Raw genomic sequence first — 17,511 nt, forward strand, 5'->3', positions numbered from 1 at the left:
AATTTGTCTGAGAGCATAACCCTTTCGGCGGCAATCTGAGGTTTCAAAACTTGCATTTCATTCTCACCACAGTGTCAGCTCCCCGAATGGAAGTGTCATGGTTTCAAAGGTTTCCAGAGCAAAGTTACAGTCAAATCAAATAAATTTCGTGATTTTAAGATGTATACACGTCAAAACAACACAGAACGGAGGGGCGGATGAATTCTCTCCGTTTGCTAAGTCTCTCACCTCTGAGATGTTTTCCCTTCTCACCTTTGTATTTGCACAGCTGTGTTTTTCTTTTAATGAGGTTACAGAAATTATTCTTTAGAATGAGAACAGCTTTGGCAGCCTAGAATGGTGGGGGGGCCTGGGAGCCTCCCACGGAGGATGCGTTTGCATTTGGCAAAGTCCTCTCCTGACTCTGGAGGTGGGTCCTTCTCTCCGCCCTATAACGTCCTCAGTGGTTCTTATCCCAATCTGGGATTGTCTAAAATGTGGCTCACCCAAGGCCACGTCCAGCTGGGAAAGGATCCGATAACTCAAATCGTGAAGGTTTTCTCGCCAGTAATAAGGTTAAATCGGTGTATTGCGTGTTGGTTCCGTTGGGTGACAGCGTGCTGGCCAGCAGCCCTGCTGATAAGAGGGAGCTCATTATTTCGCGTTTGAAATGTAAATACCTTTTTGCCCAAATGTTAATCTTGTTTCAGTTTTTCAATTTAGAGGATTCATATAATCAATAATTCCCTGGATGGAGTCACTGATTGCATCTCTCCTCGGAACGGCGTGTTAGGTGTCCTTTTCAACGTCCTGCTGACGTTTAGGAAAAGAGAGATGAAGATGAAAGGGAATCCTTGACCAGGACTTGAGTCCCTAGGATGTATTAAAAATTGAAAGCCCTCAGTGTAGACAAACACAGCTTATACATGGAGGTTCTTTTTCTTTCTAAGCGTGCGGTGCCCCGAATGGCTCGGTCACCAGCACGAGTTTACCACAGTGCCAGGTTTTCACAGTGAGATTTGGCAACAGTATCTCTCAAGTCCAAATGGTCGGCATACAGTTGAGCATTGTGCTGTGCTATGTTTGAAATGATATACCATGAGGTCATGCAATAGGGGTTAGAGATGTCCTTCCTGGAGTTTTGGGTAATTTTGTTTTAATTGTTTACATAAAGTCATTCTCCTAAACCTAAGGAGAGCTAAAATCAAACATAGAGAAACCCTGTACATGTGGGTTTTTTTCCTGTCTAGACTTTGTGACATTTCACCATTCACCTGAGCTAAACAAAATAAATTATTCTGTGAACAAAATCACAAGGAGACTATTTAGTCTATGTAAAGGAACAAACTGTTGTGTTACCTAATGTGAGAGAATATTTCAGGGAAATGTGTGGCTTCATCAATGAAGAGTAGACGTGAAGTTTTTAAAAAATGCTCGAAAATGTTGAACTAAAGATGGTTCCAGTGTGCCTCCCTCTCTCGTTGCTTATGGCTAATAGGAAGATAAGCAATGCTGATAATTAATTGTTATACGTGTGAACCCTCTGACTCTGCGTATCCATAGAAAACAAGGGGTCAGCGAAAGCGGCCATTTGAACAGACGGGCAGTTCTCAATCGGGGACATTTTGCCCCCTAGGGGACATTTGGCAATGTCTGGGGACACATTTGGTTGTCACAACTGGGGGTAAGGGTGCTCTGGCATCTTGGGGGTGCTAAACCTCCTACAATGCATAGTGCAGCCCCCGCCACAAAGAATGAGCCGCCCAGGATGTGCCAGGGGTGCCCAACCCCCTCCACTTGTGACAACCCCGAATGTCTCCAGATGCCATCTCACGTCCTCTGGGGACATAATCGCCCCTGCTTGGGAAGCACCGCCCTCAACTCTGAGGCTCGGAAATCGCCCATTGAATGCCCTGCCCTCTCTTTGTGGCCTCTTGAATTCCGGGAAGTTAAGTGGCCCCTCGGAGCTGGCAGGGCTTGCTGTAGGGGCAGAAGTAGAACCCTGAAGTTCCCAGTCCTCATCATCTAGAGCGCCATCCGTTGACACAGCACCCACTTCTGTCGTAGCCTCTGGAAATGCACGCGTTAGCATCTTGGGGTAGCCTCTCTGGGTTGCGTACATTCTATATTTTTCAGCTGTTGCTTGAAAGTCGTTTTTGGAGGCTGGGTATGTGAAGTACCTGTGCACGAGAAGTGCAGAAGGATGACAAGTCGTCCTAGAGCTGTCCCGATGTAAATGCAAGTGCAGACTGGCTTATCTCCAAGGCGTGTGTAATAATCTGTAATGTGCCCTGAGTTGCCCTGTCGCCATGTTTTCTCTCACTTAAAGCAGTGTGAGGTGCCGGTGTCCAGCTCAAGCAGAGAGAGCCAGTATAGTCATTAAATGTCTCCATGCACTTCCCCCAACGCTTCTGGGGAAGACCCAGGAACCAGCTGGTCTTCCAGGGCCTGTAACACTAATCATGGCTGGTCATAAATAACTGGGTGGGCGCTATGAATTTTTGACATTGATTCTCAAATATTCATAAAGAAAAAGTCATAAATGAGACTAAATCGTTAAGGGAAAGAGCTGAGACCTGAGTGGATAGGAGATTTCAGGGAAAAACAGAAATAGATTCAATGCCGATAGCAAAGGAGGGAAGGTGTTTAAAAAGACTTCTACTTGAAGCGTATCTCCTGCTTTGTTTTAGAATGTGAGTTTTAATTGTCCTTTTCAGAGGACTCAAGTGCCTGAGCCACTGAAATTCTTAATGACCCGACAGAATGCTTTGGCTTCCCTTTTCTTTATGACATTCTGTGAGCGTTTTTCCTCCCAATGATACTAATTGGAAGCAGCGGTGACTGCCCACTCGCTCACGGTCCTTCAGCCCACACCCATATTCAGCCACCCACTGGCCAGAATATGTTCTAAATGCCAGAAGTCACAGACGCTGACAGAATACTTTTTTTAAAAGAAAGAAATGCATGATATGCCCAAAATTTATGGAAAATGTTTAGGTCAAGCAGTCCTCAAGTCAGTCGTGTCCTTTAGGAGTTGTGCGTTGAGATAGCCCTCGGCGTAGCCTGGCTCCCAGCAGTGCAGGCTCTGATGTTTTAGTGAAGTGCAAGCCCGGGGAAGGAATTATAAGGCAGCCCGAGTCCTGTCTCTAAGCAGAGTTCTTCTTCTGTGCGTATGTTGTTAATTATCGCCACTACTAGGGTTTTATCAATTCAGTAGTCAGCGTCAGCGTGTTGGTTATTGATTGAACTGTGTCCTCTCCAAAAAAAAAGATATGTTGGAGTCCCACCCTCTTGCGCCTCAGAATGTGACCTCACTTGGAGATAGGGTCTTACAGAGGTAATCAAGGCAGTGAGTACATTAGGGTGGGCCCTGATCCAATCTGACTAGTGTCGTATGAAACGAGGAAATTGGGACACAGGTGCATGTGAGCATGAAGACGGCCATCTACAAGCCAAAAAGAGAGGCCTGGGACAGATTCTCCCTCCCAACCCTCAGAAGGAACCAACCCTGCCGACAGCTTGATCTCAGACTTCTGGCCTCCAGAACTGAGGGAATACATTTCTGTTAAGCCACCCAGCTTATGGTCCTTTGTTATGTTAGCTTTGTGAAACTCATACGCTGGGACTGGTCTTTCCATCTATTTCAGTCCATGAAATGTACCTGGGACTTGTAAGGCAACTCCTCAGTTTATGGAAATGGAGAGGAAAAGGAATATTGTAATTTGGTTCACTTGATTCCTTTTGCAAAGACCCTATTTCCAAATAAGGTTACATTGTGAATTACTGGGGGTTAGGACGTCAGTATATCTTTTTGGGGAACACAGTTCTACCCATAACACCATGAATTAGAAGGTTCTGTTTTCTCACCCTAGACAGTGCCGCCAGGTTCAGGAGAACTGCCAGGCTGGAATTGGTGGAGGAGGGTCTTTCTCAGCAGGTTAGGGTCATAGCAATGAAGAAGAGAGGCACAGAGGCATAAGAGCAGATAGATTCTCTTGTCATGGGTTGTGAGCTTTGAATCTTTGAGTTTTTATAAAGAGTTAACGTGATTATTTTCAGAAGTGTTCTTTTGGAAGTCTCTCGTCTTCTTGTTGTTATCCTTTCACATTTCCTTGTATGGCTCTGGCCATATTACTACTTCCAGTGCAATTGATTCAATGACTTGTTTATAATTCAGAATTTGTTTTTGGATATAGGTCTTCTCAAAGCTAAAAAAACGATTACCTGTGAATATGTTGCAAATTTTGCCCATACATAAGAGTATGTGATTGACAAGCAATATCTTGATTGGAAAATAAAATACATCATATATTGGAATACAAGGAAATGAGTTCGTTTTGTTCTCTTAATCTTCATCATTTTAGATGTAGCAATTACATCAAGCTGGTAGTGGGTGGCCAGGCTTTAGACTCTTCCATGGATAAATTGAGAGTGGGGGTGCGTGGAGCAGATCCAAGATGAAACAAAACATGATAGTAGAATGATTCACAGTGGGAGGGAAAATAATGTCTCCATCACAAGATGGACAGTGTCCAGGCACTTGCAGACATTAGAGGTAGAAAAGAAATAGAGACCATGGACCAATACCTAGGGTTTTATTTGGCCAGGGCTGGATGTGAGTCTCCAAGAGCACTGCACTTTGTACTAGCAGGCAATTGTCCTATGGAAAATGCTAATTAGACCTGGAATTTAGCTTTTTTCCTTTCCATGGGGCTACCTGGCAGGAAAGAGAAGAATGAAACCCTCTTGGGTTCCCAAGAAAGCAGTAGGTGTTATTAAAAAATTAAACGTGTGCACTTCCTACCAGCCTCTAATGGCTAAGACCTGGTTTTGTCTCAATGACGATGAAGAATTAGAGGGCGGTGACCAGTTTTTCACCACCACCTTGGAGCCCAGTGCAAGATGATCAGTGCCACTTTGGAAATGGAATATTTAAGTAGCTATGGGGAAATGTTTGCTTTAATTAAACATCACGAACGTTGAACTTCTCTGGGGTATTACTGAAACTTTTTTTTCAGTCTTTATAAAATGAAGAGGTGCTCTTCTCTCTGGGACTGTTGATCAGTATATGAACCCCACAGAATCCCAGGACAGAACGAGGAAGAACCCCTGTTCAGTCTGTGACTCTCTGCTATCAATGGACATATTAAACCGGCGTCTATGATGGGAAATCAATAGTTGGCACTGCTCTGTCTCTTTCAGTTGGATCAATAAAGCTCACTAGGATTCATTTGCTTTTAACTGTCTATGATGGAAACCTAGCAGGACATTACAGCTTGGAAAAAGTACCAGAGAATGGATCTTTCCTTTATAATAGAGAAAAATACTCACCTTTCCACTTCGATATTGCTGATGAGCATTTCTGACCCCAACTGGTCCAATGGAAATACTTGTTGACAGATTCATAAAATCCAAGAGGGCCATAAGCTTGCCTGTGTTGTCCCTAGATCCATGGAAAGCCATGTTTTTGCATATGATGTTGTTATAATATTATAACTGGAGTTAATTCAGCACAGGCAACACTTGCTGAATATCTCCTGTATATCAGGCTGGGCGTGGGAGGTGTACCGATAAGTGAAACTTAGTTTTTTATACTCTGGTTGGATAGGACAGGCCAGAACATGGCCAAACCCCTCACTATTGTGGGAACAGACAGAAGGGTCAGGTTCTGCCCTAGAGGATGAAGGAGGCTTAAGGATAGCACTGAAGTTGCAGCTGGGCCTTTAAGAAGAAGAGGAATTTTATCTAGAGGAGAAGGTGAGGGATCCTCTTAGTAGAGGGAACAAACCGGTCATGGCACGAGGACTTAATTACATGTGTGTGGGTGACTGCCGGAGGTTCTGGTGAGTGGGGAATGATGTAATAAATCAGTGTTTTAGGGCATTACCTTTGGCCATGGTAGGTCCAAGTCTCTGGGTTGAGCAGGTCAGTGACAGACTATGGCAGAAATCCAGGGCAGAGTTCAGGGCCTGGAGGGCAGCACCCATGCGTCCACCATCAGCCTCCGCCAGCTGAACTCTGTCTCATGGTTGGGCCAGCGTGAACATCTGGGTCCTATAGCGCCGGGATTCTCGTGGCCACGTGTGGTCTCTGTGGAGGGCTTCAGGAAGGGGGGTTGTGGGTGAGAGTGGGTATTTGCTGGTGGAAATGTGCTCCCTGGGCTGGGGACACGTGTGGTTTTTGTTTTGTTTTGATCTCATAAATTGCAAAGGTGTGGTGATAGCTGTCCAGTGTGGGCAGCCTCTCTAAGGACAGAACTTGTTTCTGGAAGCAAGTCACCCTGGAAGTGTGACTTGGGGATGAAGATCATTCAGAGTGATGTCTTCCATCCAGCCCCACCCCTTTTCACATTTCTGAGATCCCCTTCCCCTGTTTGCTCTGCCTTGGGTACCTCTTCTGCCCCCTGACCACTGTATGTGAGGAGGTACCAGGTCTCAGGTGGGCAGGAAGAATCCCAGTGAGCAAGGCCCTGGAATTGCAGCCCTGGCCTACAACTGTGTGCTTGTGTTAGAAACATTGACTATGTCTGCAGGAGGTCAAAGGCATGATTACCACATGATTTCGTTTTCTTCTTTTCCTTAGCATTTCATGCAAATGCTGTCCTATTGAAGGAAATGGTTATAAGCATGGCAATATTCTATGCTATGTATAGTTCTCATTTATAGAACTATCTAGAATGACTCATATTACTGCTAAAGATCAGTTGGGCAACTTCAATGCTGTGAAGCACAAAATTGGTGCTCATTAAGTATAAATTCTGGCTATATCTTCAAGTTTCTTTTCTTTTCTTTGTAGACCAGGAGCAGTTGAATTTCAGCTTGTCTCAACACCAGTTTTCTGGTTTCCTGAACAACCTGAGTAGTTTTCAGCAATGCGCTGTATCCCTTACAAGCCCTTCCTCTTGATTTTGGGAATTCCTAGTTCAGAAAGCTTTGTCGTGAAATTGAATCAACAGCAGTGACTGGTCATGGATACAGAGTGTATCTGCTTTGAATGTATGGCTTTGAAGTGGAATATCAATATGTATTTTTAAAAAGATAATTAATTAATGTCAAGAGGTGATTTCTTTCACACCCAATGGATGACAAGTATTGGGTAGAGTTGACTAAAATTTCTCTTCTTTTCTCATACAAATTCACTGAATTTCTATCCTTATAAGATATATGCTATTTAATAAGTGGTAATAGATCGTGTTTTTTCCCTTTTATAAATGTCAGGAAAGCCTTGATGATTTTAAGTCTCTTATATTTTCTAATAATTGGTCCTGGTTGGCTGGACGTGGAACAATAGAATCCAGAAGTTCTAAAAGCAAACTTAGTTCTTGATTAAATATTGAAATGTTTGTCATTAATCCACCTGGAGTTGGCGTTCTTGGAGCAGCGTTGTAAACGAGAAGCCCCGTTGCGTAAATGGTTGAACGAGACACCAGAGAAGTCTCGGAGTAAGTGAAGATTCCTCTACTTTTCAGACATCCTAAAAGATGAAAATAAAAGCAGATGAACAAGCATGCACTCAGATTTGAGCTACTTACTGACCTTCTAGATAAACCAGTCTTTCTCCTTTAAGGGAAGCCATTTTAGGATTTTTAGTTAATTCTTCAACAGGACTCATTACTGGGAATGGAGAAAGAGCTCATTAGAGTAATGGTGTCTCATCTGATCTGTGGTTTGATGTCATAGACCCTAGAGGCCAGGCTAAGCCATGGTTCCAGTGTCTCTTTTATTGATCTAAAACCCACACATCACTTTTGTTTTTAGAATAATTATTTAGTGACATTAAACACAATAAAAATTATACTGTTTTTTTAAAAATCAAAAAATGCATATATGGACGCATATATAGATACCAGTCGTATAAACAAAACATGTTTCTGTATGTACATTTGTGGACAGCATTTTGTAATCCCTAAAACATCAAATCCGTAATAGGGAATCTTGTACATCCTCCCTCTCCATTCCCACCTCAACCCCAGGTTTCTCCCAGGACATGGAGGGAAAGGTGGAGGCATGCGTGACAGCGTTTGAGCTGGGGCCACCCTCTGGGTGGGCAACAGCTCAACTCCAAACCCAGGACCAAAGCCCATCAGAGGGGCCTTTTCCTACCCAGGGCTTCTCTGCAAGAGTAAGATTCAAGCTTACTCTGTTAGTGGTTGTATTAGTCTCTTAGGGCTGCCGGAACAACGTGTTCCATGAACTGGGTGACTTAAAACAACAGAAATGTATTCTCTCACGGTTCTGGAGGGCAGAAGTCCGACGTCAAGGATCACCAGGGCTGCTCTCCCTCTGAAGGCCCTAGGGAAGGATCCTTCCTTGCCTCTCTGCTAGCTTCCGGTGGTTGCTGGGAATCTTTGACCTTCCTAGACTTCTGGACACATCACTCCACTCTCTGCCTTCTCCATGTGTCTCTGTCTTCACATGACCATCTTCTTATAAGGACACCGGTCATATTGGATTAGCGTCCACCCTACTCCACTGTGACCTTGTCTTGAGGAATTCCTTCTGCAACGACCCTATTTCTAAATCAGGTCACGTTCGGAGGTACTGGGGGTTAGGACCGCAGCATCTCTTTTTTTAGGGGGCACAGTTCAACCCATAATAGTGGTCATTCCCCACCCCATCTCAACCCACCTTTCTTCTGGACCCCCTTGGTGTACTTTGAGGTGGCTATCCGGCCATATGTGACGCATGCTCATAGCCATTGAGCACTTTTACAGGGCAGCCAAAGAAATCCAGATGGTTAAAATTCTTTGTCTTTAGTAAAATTAGCATGTAAATACAGCAGAACTCTAAGTGCAGTGTTCCGGAAAAGGTCAGTGTTTAACTGCAGTCTTGGGAGCAGAGCACATTCAAGGAGTGAGGTCAAAAGCCAAACTCAGAAGTTGGAATTAATTGCCTTGGGGGACTTTTTATTCTGTGTTTTCCTGCCAAAGTTCTGCAGACTCTAATGGTCTCTCCCTGAGGGGGTGATTTGTCGTGTATGACTGTTAGAAGAGGTGTGTGGGGTGGCTTTTCTGGAATGTGGATCTCATAGTTCTGGGCACCGACTCGAGTCTCATCTGGGAGCTGCTGTGGGTCACACATTGGGGGAGCGGGCTTTCTCACATGACTGGGCGGGGGGAATGCGGCACATGGGTTCTGGCGCTGATGTTGACTGCGGGCTTGCTTGTCTCCTGCAATACTCTGTGACCCAGCCGTGCAACGTTGATTCAGTGAGGCCCCTGGCCGCCCAAGGGAGGCCCCAGAGCCTGGCGCTTATGAGCAGAGCCCCAGTCCTGCTCTAGGCAAAGGTGCACAGGAAGAGAAACAGTTGGGCCCTTGGGTTTTGGGTGCCTGGAATCAACAGGCCCTTCCATGGAGTGTTGTCCAGTTTTGTCTGAAAGAAATTATATTGTGGTGCTGAGTTAGACATCTTTCAAGACTCTCGGGCTCTTTTTAGGGAAACGTGTTAAACAAACAACACGTCTGCTGAGAAATGCTCTGTATTTGGAAGTCTCGGAGCGTGGTAGGTGAGACCTTCAGCTTGGAATTTCCTCTCTTGGCGGTGGTGGCTTCAGATGGTAAACAAGGGGTAACCTGGGTGTCCTGTCACCGAGCTCGGCCCTTGGAGACAGACTTGGGGCCCTGGAGGATCAGCTTCCCGTAGCAGTTTGACAACAGAGAATGTGACTTCGCATCCTAATTACAGCCCCCAGACAAGATCCAGCTTCATAATTAGCATCCCAGTTAGAGCATGTACGTGTCCAGTGGTTCCGTTTTTTCTGGGGGTTAGTGTCAGACTGGTGAAAAAGCTAACCAAACAGAAACTGGAATTTTGCTTTGGAGGAAGAAAAAATCTAAATTGATAAAAAAAGTAGTTTAAAGCCACACAGGAACTCTTTTTTTTCAGGTAACTCTACTCTTCCTTGGTGATGCAAAATATAGCCCAGCTTCTGGCATCTTTATGTCAAGAATTTGCTAAAATAAATCAGACAAGTTTAGGATTTACCTCTAGTAAATCTAGAACTTGAAGCAGGAACTTTTCTTCTAATCTAATGAGAAAGACCACTTGTACCATTTGGACATGGAAATGCTTAGCTGAGGGGAGCAAGGTACTTGCTGGGGATTTAGAGGAAAAAATATTAGTCTGGTTTCTAAGCCTTCGTGAATCTGGGAGTCAAAGGTTTACTCAGTAGATCCAGGTTTTACTAAAAGAGAACTATTTGATGGTGGCAAGATATATCCATTTAGTTTGCTGGGTCTTTTGTTTGTTTTTTGTTTGCATGCTTGCTTGAAGGCAAATGAATGGAATTAAATAATAATCATTGGCTTGGAGGAGGCGGCAGCGGAACGGATGGATGAGATTCCTTTCTAAGCCACTAATGCATTCCATTTTCAGCCCCTGTATTAGTCATTTATTGCTGTGTAACAAATTATCCCGACACGCAACAGCTGAAAATGGCAAACATTTATCTTCTTTCTCTGCTTCTGCGAGTCAGGAATCCAAGCACAAATTAGCTGGCTGGTTCTGGCTCATGGTCTCTCATGAGTGTAGTCAAGATGTTGGCCTGGGCCACCATCTTTTTTGCAATTGTCCTGGGTTGGGGGGTCAATTCGAAGCTCATTCACGGATGCGGCAGTTGGCAGGACACTTCGTTTCCTCAACTTGTGGCTTCTCTGTAGGGCTGCTCTTGACCTGGCTCCCCCCAGAGTGAGTGATCCGTGTGAGAGAGAGATGGAGGTAGAGAGAGGGGAAGAGAGGAGAAAAAGATAAAGAAAGTGCTAGAAGCCACAGTGCTTTCATAACCTAATCTCAGAAGTGACATACCATCACTTCCGCCACATTCTGTTGGTCACACAGACCAACCCTGGTAAACGTGCATTGGGGAAACACCAGGGTATGAATACCAGCAGGTCGAGGACTCATTGGGTGCCATCTAAGAAGCTGCCTACCACAGCCCTATCTCTCTTTTACACCCATAAATGGGCATCTTGGTTAGAGAGTTACTCCTTTGAGTATATAATCAATTATCAGAAAATGCTGGAAAAATTCTTTTTTTGTGTGAGGAATATCAGCCCTGAGCTAACATCCACGCCAATCCTCCTCTTTTTGCTGAGGAAAACTGGCCCTGGGCTAACATCCATGCCCATCTTCCTCCACTTTATATGGGAGGCCACCACAGCATGGCCTGACAAGCAGTGCATCGGTGCACGCCCGGGATCCGAACCCGGGCCGCCAGCAGCGGAGCGCGCGCACTTAACCGCTGCGCCACGGGGCCGGCCCCTGGAAAAATTCTTTATTTAGCTGTGTCCATGGCCTAACCTTTGGTGTCATTGGAACCTGCATATAAAGACTTTCACTTCACTACGTAGTGGTCAGTTAGATAAAAATTATTATATACCTACTTTGTGCTCTTAATTGTATTCTTGAACAGAAAAATAGTTTTCCTTCTAATCACATGAAAACATCTCTTGAGCTCCTAAGGGGTGAGCCTCGTCAGCTCCCACCTCCACCATAAATTCATGTGAATCTCCTAGTTAACTGGCAAAACCGCTGCAGCACCTGCACGCACTCCTTCTGTCCTAGGACATTTAGGAAATGTTGACCTTTCCCTTTCAAAATAATGAAATAATTGAATTACTTTCTTTAGCATCTTCTATGCAAAGTTAGCAAGAAAAAACTAATGAGACTTTTTTCCAAACGTTCACAAAGTTTACAAAATTTTCTCTCTTACTCATGATATCAAAAATGTTAGCATCTTGATTGCTCTTTACTCTCAGAGCACTGTTGGAACATTCATTCATAAAATCATCCATTCGTTCATTCATTCAGTAGATGCTTATCGAATACCTCTGTATACCAGGCATTGAGTGAGGCCCTGGAGATTGGGCTGTGAAGACAGAGCAGAGTAATCAGAGCAAATAGTCTTTTAACAGTAATTTAAGGCACCTCGCATATAAAGAAATGAACCTAGGGGCCGGCCCGGTGGCACAAGCAGTTAAGTGCGCGCGCTCCGCTGCAGCAGCCCGGGGTTGGCCGGTTCGGATCCCGGGCGCGCACCAATGCACTGCTTGGCAAGCCACGCTGTGGTGGCGTCCCATATAAAGTAGAGGAAGATGGGCACGGATGTTAGCCCAAGGCCAGTCTTCCTCAGCAAAAAAAAGAGGAAGATTGGCAGATGTTAGCACAGGGCTGATCTCCTCACAAAAAAATTTAAAAAATTAAAAAATTAAAAATAAAGAAATGAACCTGGTGAGTAGGAATTCCATTTTTTGAATTCTGGACACTCAGGATGACTTGATCATTTCCTAGGATCTTAAGATTTTGGAGTTGAGAGGGAATCTTCGAGATTCTTGTAGCTTTTCTAGACAAGGCAGCTGTAGTTCCAAGGGGAGTGGTTTTCCCGATTGGAGAGCCGGAGCTGGGACCAGGTGGAACCCACTGGTCTGACCCAGTGATAGGGCAGCATTAGCCCCGAGCCCAGGCGATTCATTCACATGTACTTCCACGCTCTGGTGTTGGATAGGAATCACCCATCTTGCCCTAAATGTTTCCGGTTGCTTTGGCATGAGGCTTGGTGATGCCGCAGTGTTTCCATCTTTACAGCTAGGGGTCCTGACTCTGAGACCTGGGACTTAGAAGGCATCCCTCTTCTTGCTTTCATTTGTCCTGGATGGATTCTCATCTCCCCTGCTTTTCAAGTCAGGATAACCAAAAATTCCTAAGGAGGGAAAAGCTGAAAATAAAATGAAAACGGAATGTTAAAGAGGATGGCGTCTTGAATGGTGGAAATGGGGACCTTTATAAAGGTTGCAACTTGATTGGACGGGGTATGTGTTTTCCTCCAGGGTTGCCAAGGCTAATGGTTTTTCATGTGTTGAAGATTTGCAGCGAGGCAAACTCATAACTGTGAAAGAGTTATGGGTGGTTTTGCCCAGTAACAGCTGTTGACCCAGATGGGGTTGGTTCCTTGATCCACGTGTGCAGGTTTTCTCCCCTGGGAGGTGAGCCACTATGTAGATGGCCAGGACCGATGCCTCTCTGATTTCTCTCCGTCACAGTTGAGCCGTCTTACCTGGAGGACACTGAGACCCATAGCTGGTCACTTCCACAGAAAGCGTTGAGTAAATCAGGGACTCATAAGAAATGATACACATATACATTATTTAAAAATCTTTTATTAACTTTATTTCAAACTTTTTCAGATTTCATCCCTTTTTCCGTTAATGTCCTTTTTCTGTCCCAGAATCCCACCCAGGACACCACATTGAATTTAGTCATCATGTCTCTTTAATTCCTGTGGGCTGTGACAGTTTCTCAGACTTCCCTTGTGTTTCATGACCCTGGTCACTTTAAGGACTACTGGTCATAAATTTTGTAGAATGTCCTTCACTTTGGGTTTGGCTGATGTTTCTCACATGATTAGACTGGGGTTATGAGTTTCAGGGACGAAGACCACAGAGGTCAAGTGTCCTGATCACATCACATCAAGGGTGTGTGCTGTCAACGTGACTTAAACCCGATGAGTTAAACCTGATCACTTGCTTAAGGTTGTGTGTCCGGGTTTCTCCACTATCGAGTTACTGGTTTTCCCTTTCCAAATATGCTATTCTTTCAAAGCCCATCCTCAGGGGAAGGGGAAGCACGTTCAGCTTCACCTCCTGGAGAGTGTTTTTGTTTTAAATTAAAGTGTATCAGTGCAGATTTATTCACCAATCTCTTTTTTTTTTTTTTTTAATTTTGTATACATTTTTCCCCCAAAGCCCCAGTAGATAGTTGTATGTCATAGCTGCACATTCTTCTAGTTGCTGTATGTGGGATGTGGCCTCATCATGGCCGGAGAAGCGGTGCGTCGGTGCGCGCCTGGGATCCGAACCCGGGCCACCAGCAGCGCGGAGCGCACGCACTTAACCGCTAAGCCACGGGGCCGGCCCACCAATCTCTTGATAGAAGAGACTAGAGCTTTTTCTTGCAGTGTGGATCCGAAAATTCTAGTTTAGGATCAACTTTCCTCATAAACCGTACCCATGATGCACCCGCTACAATTTCCAGAGTTGGTTTCTTTAAAGTAGAGTGGGAATTTAAAGAGATTAGTGAAACCATTTCAGCGCAGAATCCGTCTACAGATTTATGACCTTTCCTAGCACTCTTGACCATCGTCCACCCTACTACCATTTTGACGATTCATTTTTGTTTGGCGATCTGTCTTGAGTAAGTCTATATAACAAAGCATCCGAAGTAGTTTTGGTAGAAAAAAAATTATACTCCTAGTTCATCAGTTTATATAATACTTATTACTTTTCATAAATGCAATAACAAGTCCAATTGGCATAAGCAGGTTTGGGACCAGTCGACACTTTGGGTTTTTGTGAAGGTACACAGGGAACCGGCTCAGGCAGAAAGGCCTCGGCCCCCTGGAAGGGGAGGAGGCCCAGCCAATGAGCTCCGGGGCCTGTGGGCAGCTGTCAGCCCGTCTGCAGCATAGACAGTCTTGGTTAATTCAGTGAGAAGGTCAAGCAGAGGCCTTGTTAAGAGATCTTCTCCTCTACGTATTTTTAGAAGCAGCAAATATCAACCATAAATATTTAATGTTGTGTTTATAGACTGTAGCATCATAAAACTTCAAAAAGGTGACTCAGAGGAAGTTGATGAGTGTACACCTAGAGGAGAAAAGAATTTCCCCACCACGTCGCACTGTACCAGGAAAGCCGCCATTGATGTTCTTAGCAAAGGAATAAATAGGTAAATAACTATCTTATTATTATCATTATACTCACCAGATGAAGTATTAGTCATTATTCTTTGTTTGCCAGGGTTTTCCTAACTCTTTTCTGATTTTAAAAATGATATGCTGTAAGCAAAAAAATAAAATCAAACATGAAAACAAACACCTCTAAGCCCACCCATAGATGTTCCCCATCAGTGCTTTGGTGTAGTTTCTTCCAAATGTTTATGTATGTGTCTGTAACATACTGCATATTCAGCTGTGTAGTACAGATCTTCCACTTAACCTTACAGAGTAAGCATTTGATCATCTCCCAACGTTTATTGAAAATATTTTTATGCATCTATCGCGTCAAGTGCACGTACTGCAATTTATTTAACACGTGTTGTTGGAGATTGAGATTGCTTCCAATTTTTGCTTTAGGATAGATTGCTGGAAATAGAACTGTAGGGCTCTTGAGACCGATTACCAAATTGCTTTCCTGAAAGGTTGTGCCAATTATATAGTAGTGCAGGGGTGGGGTGTAGTTCACATGATCCTGGTCAGCCAAGGTGGGGATGCATGGCGTCTTTTTTTTTTTTTTTTTTTTTACATTTCTTTGATTACTAATGAGGTGGAATATTCTATCATGTTTGTCAGCCATTTGCATTTCTTTTTCTGTGAGTTGGACATATGCTGCTTTAAAAGGCGTATCTCAGGTTCTTTTTTGAGCATTACACTTGCTGGGTTTCACTTGAATACCGATTGCTTTAAGAATTGCCATGTCAGATTTTCAGCTAAATGGGCTATTGCTGATGTTTGCTTGGACCTTAGTCTCCTGACTTTAGCCAAACTGTGAGTGTTTCGAGGGCTGCATATTAAATGAGAGATAAGTCCAGAATGCAAGAAGGCGAGTTAGCAAATTAATTTACTAAGATTATACTTACACATGCACTTCTTGTTAACTTTTCTGTCTCTTTCCTTGTAGGGGTCTGTTCATGTTAGAGTTAGGAACAGTTATAAATGAGAGTTGATGTGTTCGAATGTCACATGGATATGTGGATTCGGCTCATCTCATATTCCTAGTACACTTATCAAAAGACAGTATTTTTATAGAATGACAGCTGTAGGAAAAGCACAGATTCTTATGTTAGCCAATAAAAGATTTTTTTAAATATAATTGTAAATTGGCAAGCTTGCCAGTTTGTTTCTACTTGTCATTAGCCAAAGTTCAGTGTTTCCCAAGGATGTGTGTATATGTGTGAAAGGGTGTGTATTTGTGACATATGTTTCATTATGCAAATTAGTTAATTGAGTATCTAGTATGTGACAAGTTCTGTGCTGTCTTTGAAGCATTGAGCTGTTTTATAATACACTCAGGACAAGGAGAGAATTTTTTTTTCTGTATTTCTCTGAGTCCTCCTTTTATAGTGTTTAAGTGTAATTCCTACTTTTTTATTCTCTAAAGAAAGCTTTCCAAGCTTAGAAATGAAACCAATGAAAGAGGAGGAAAAAGGTACTTCAGAAATTATCCATAGATTGCTAAAAACAAACGCTATGATAATTTTGAGATGCAGTATCTGTCTTTTTACAACGTTAACAGATGTAGCTTTTTAATGGTGTTTGTATATTTTTGTTCAAAAGTGTATTGAGTAGGTAAAAGTCTAGCCAGGACTTGAATAAATCATTTCTTGCCAAATTTCAGCAGATGAGATAATCCATGGAGAAATGGCCATATTTCTCTAAGACCAGGCATCTTCTCAGGACTTTAAGATTCCATTTCCTCCCAGTGTTTTACTCCCATGGAGCAATTTTCTTTGTTCTGCAATGTACAATACGCACGGAAACTGGGAAGGGAGGGGCACCTGCTCTCTCTGCCCAGTTCCCTTCCGAATTGTGGCTCAATTAGAACTCACTTTCACAGGGCGTGTGGGTGCACACGCACAGTGCCAGTTTCAATCAGGAACGAGCAGAATCCATGTTCTTTCCACCAAAATAATAATATAAGTAACAAGCACTCTTGTAATATTGCATAGTTTACGTCTTGCAAAATGAATTACTTCTCCTTAATGCCCACCCATCTTATGGGTGGTTTTTAATTAGCTCAAAATAGAACTTTAAGTGGCAATAATATTCCTCTTGCTAAAACAGTGTTCCATTCGTCGTCATTGATGAGACATGTGCAGTTACCCCGGTACTAAATGCTCGAGCATCTGTGGGTGTTGATTCTCCCGTGCTTGTAATGAGCGGGCCTTAATTAAATCTCGAAGTGACAGCTGAAGATTTAAGGGGCAGGGTGTCATATCTAAAAGGACATTTAATATAACAATAATAGCAAGAGTAACTTCGAGGAATCCTGCCTGAGATTTTTGTTCAGGGTCATCCAGTCTTAATTAGTGGCACGCTGGGGTTTGAGCTGTACTGCTGACGATTGCTCGGGGCTCATCATCACCTTTGTGCTCCTGCAGCAACCCGCTAGGAAGGGTGGCACAGGTATTGTGATGTCACCCCCATTTTATAGACGAGGCACCCTCAGCCAGGTTGGGTCCTTACCCAGGTGCTCTGCAGGGAGGCCTGTGAGTTCAGAGCCCACTATGCTGCCTGCTAGGCCAGGTAGCTCTGACATCAAAATGTATACAGCAGGCAAAGGTGAGCGGTGGGCTATTTGCTCACCGCATGAGTGACCAGCTGATGACCTTGGCATTCTGAGACCCACTGGCTTTCGCCCCAACCTTGCTCAGGTGTCCAACAGAACTTCTGATAATTCACTGTATTAAAAATAACTTCAAATGGGGGCCGGCCTGGTGGCACAGCGGTTAAGTGCACGCGCTCTGCTTCAGCGGCCCGGGGTT

At 43.9% G+C, this 17,511-nt stretch overlaps 1 protein-coding gene across 11 annotated transcripts in view; it reads left to right on the top strand.

Moving 5' to 3' along the window:
* Positions 1 to 17,511, top strand: part of LOC101399607 (transducin beta like 1 X-linked) — a 223,322-nt gene that overhangs the window by 110,041 nt on the left and 95,770 nt on the right. For 3 of the 11 annotated variants that reach the window (XM_087427867.1, XM_087427865.1, XM_087427871.1), the window contains one exon: positions 14,559 to 14,697. The exons of the other annotated variants lie outside the window; for them this stretch is intronic. The gene's annotated coding sequence lies outside the window, so the exon portion shown is untranslated. The remainder of the gene's footprint in view (positions 1 to 14,558; positions 14,698 to 17,511) is intronic. 11 annotated transcript variants of the gene reach the window in all.

This window comes from Ceratotherium simum, chromosome Y (genome assembly GCF_057802395.1).
Source record: "Ceratotherium simum simum isolate JZ-2026a chromosome Y, ASM5780239v1, whole genome shotgun sequence".
NCBI classification, from domain to species: domain Eukaryota; kingdom Metazoa; phylum Chordata; class Mammalia; order Perissodactyla; family Rhinocerotidae; genus Ceratotherium; species Ceratotherium simum.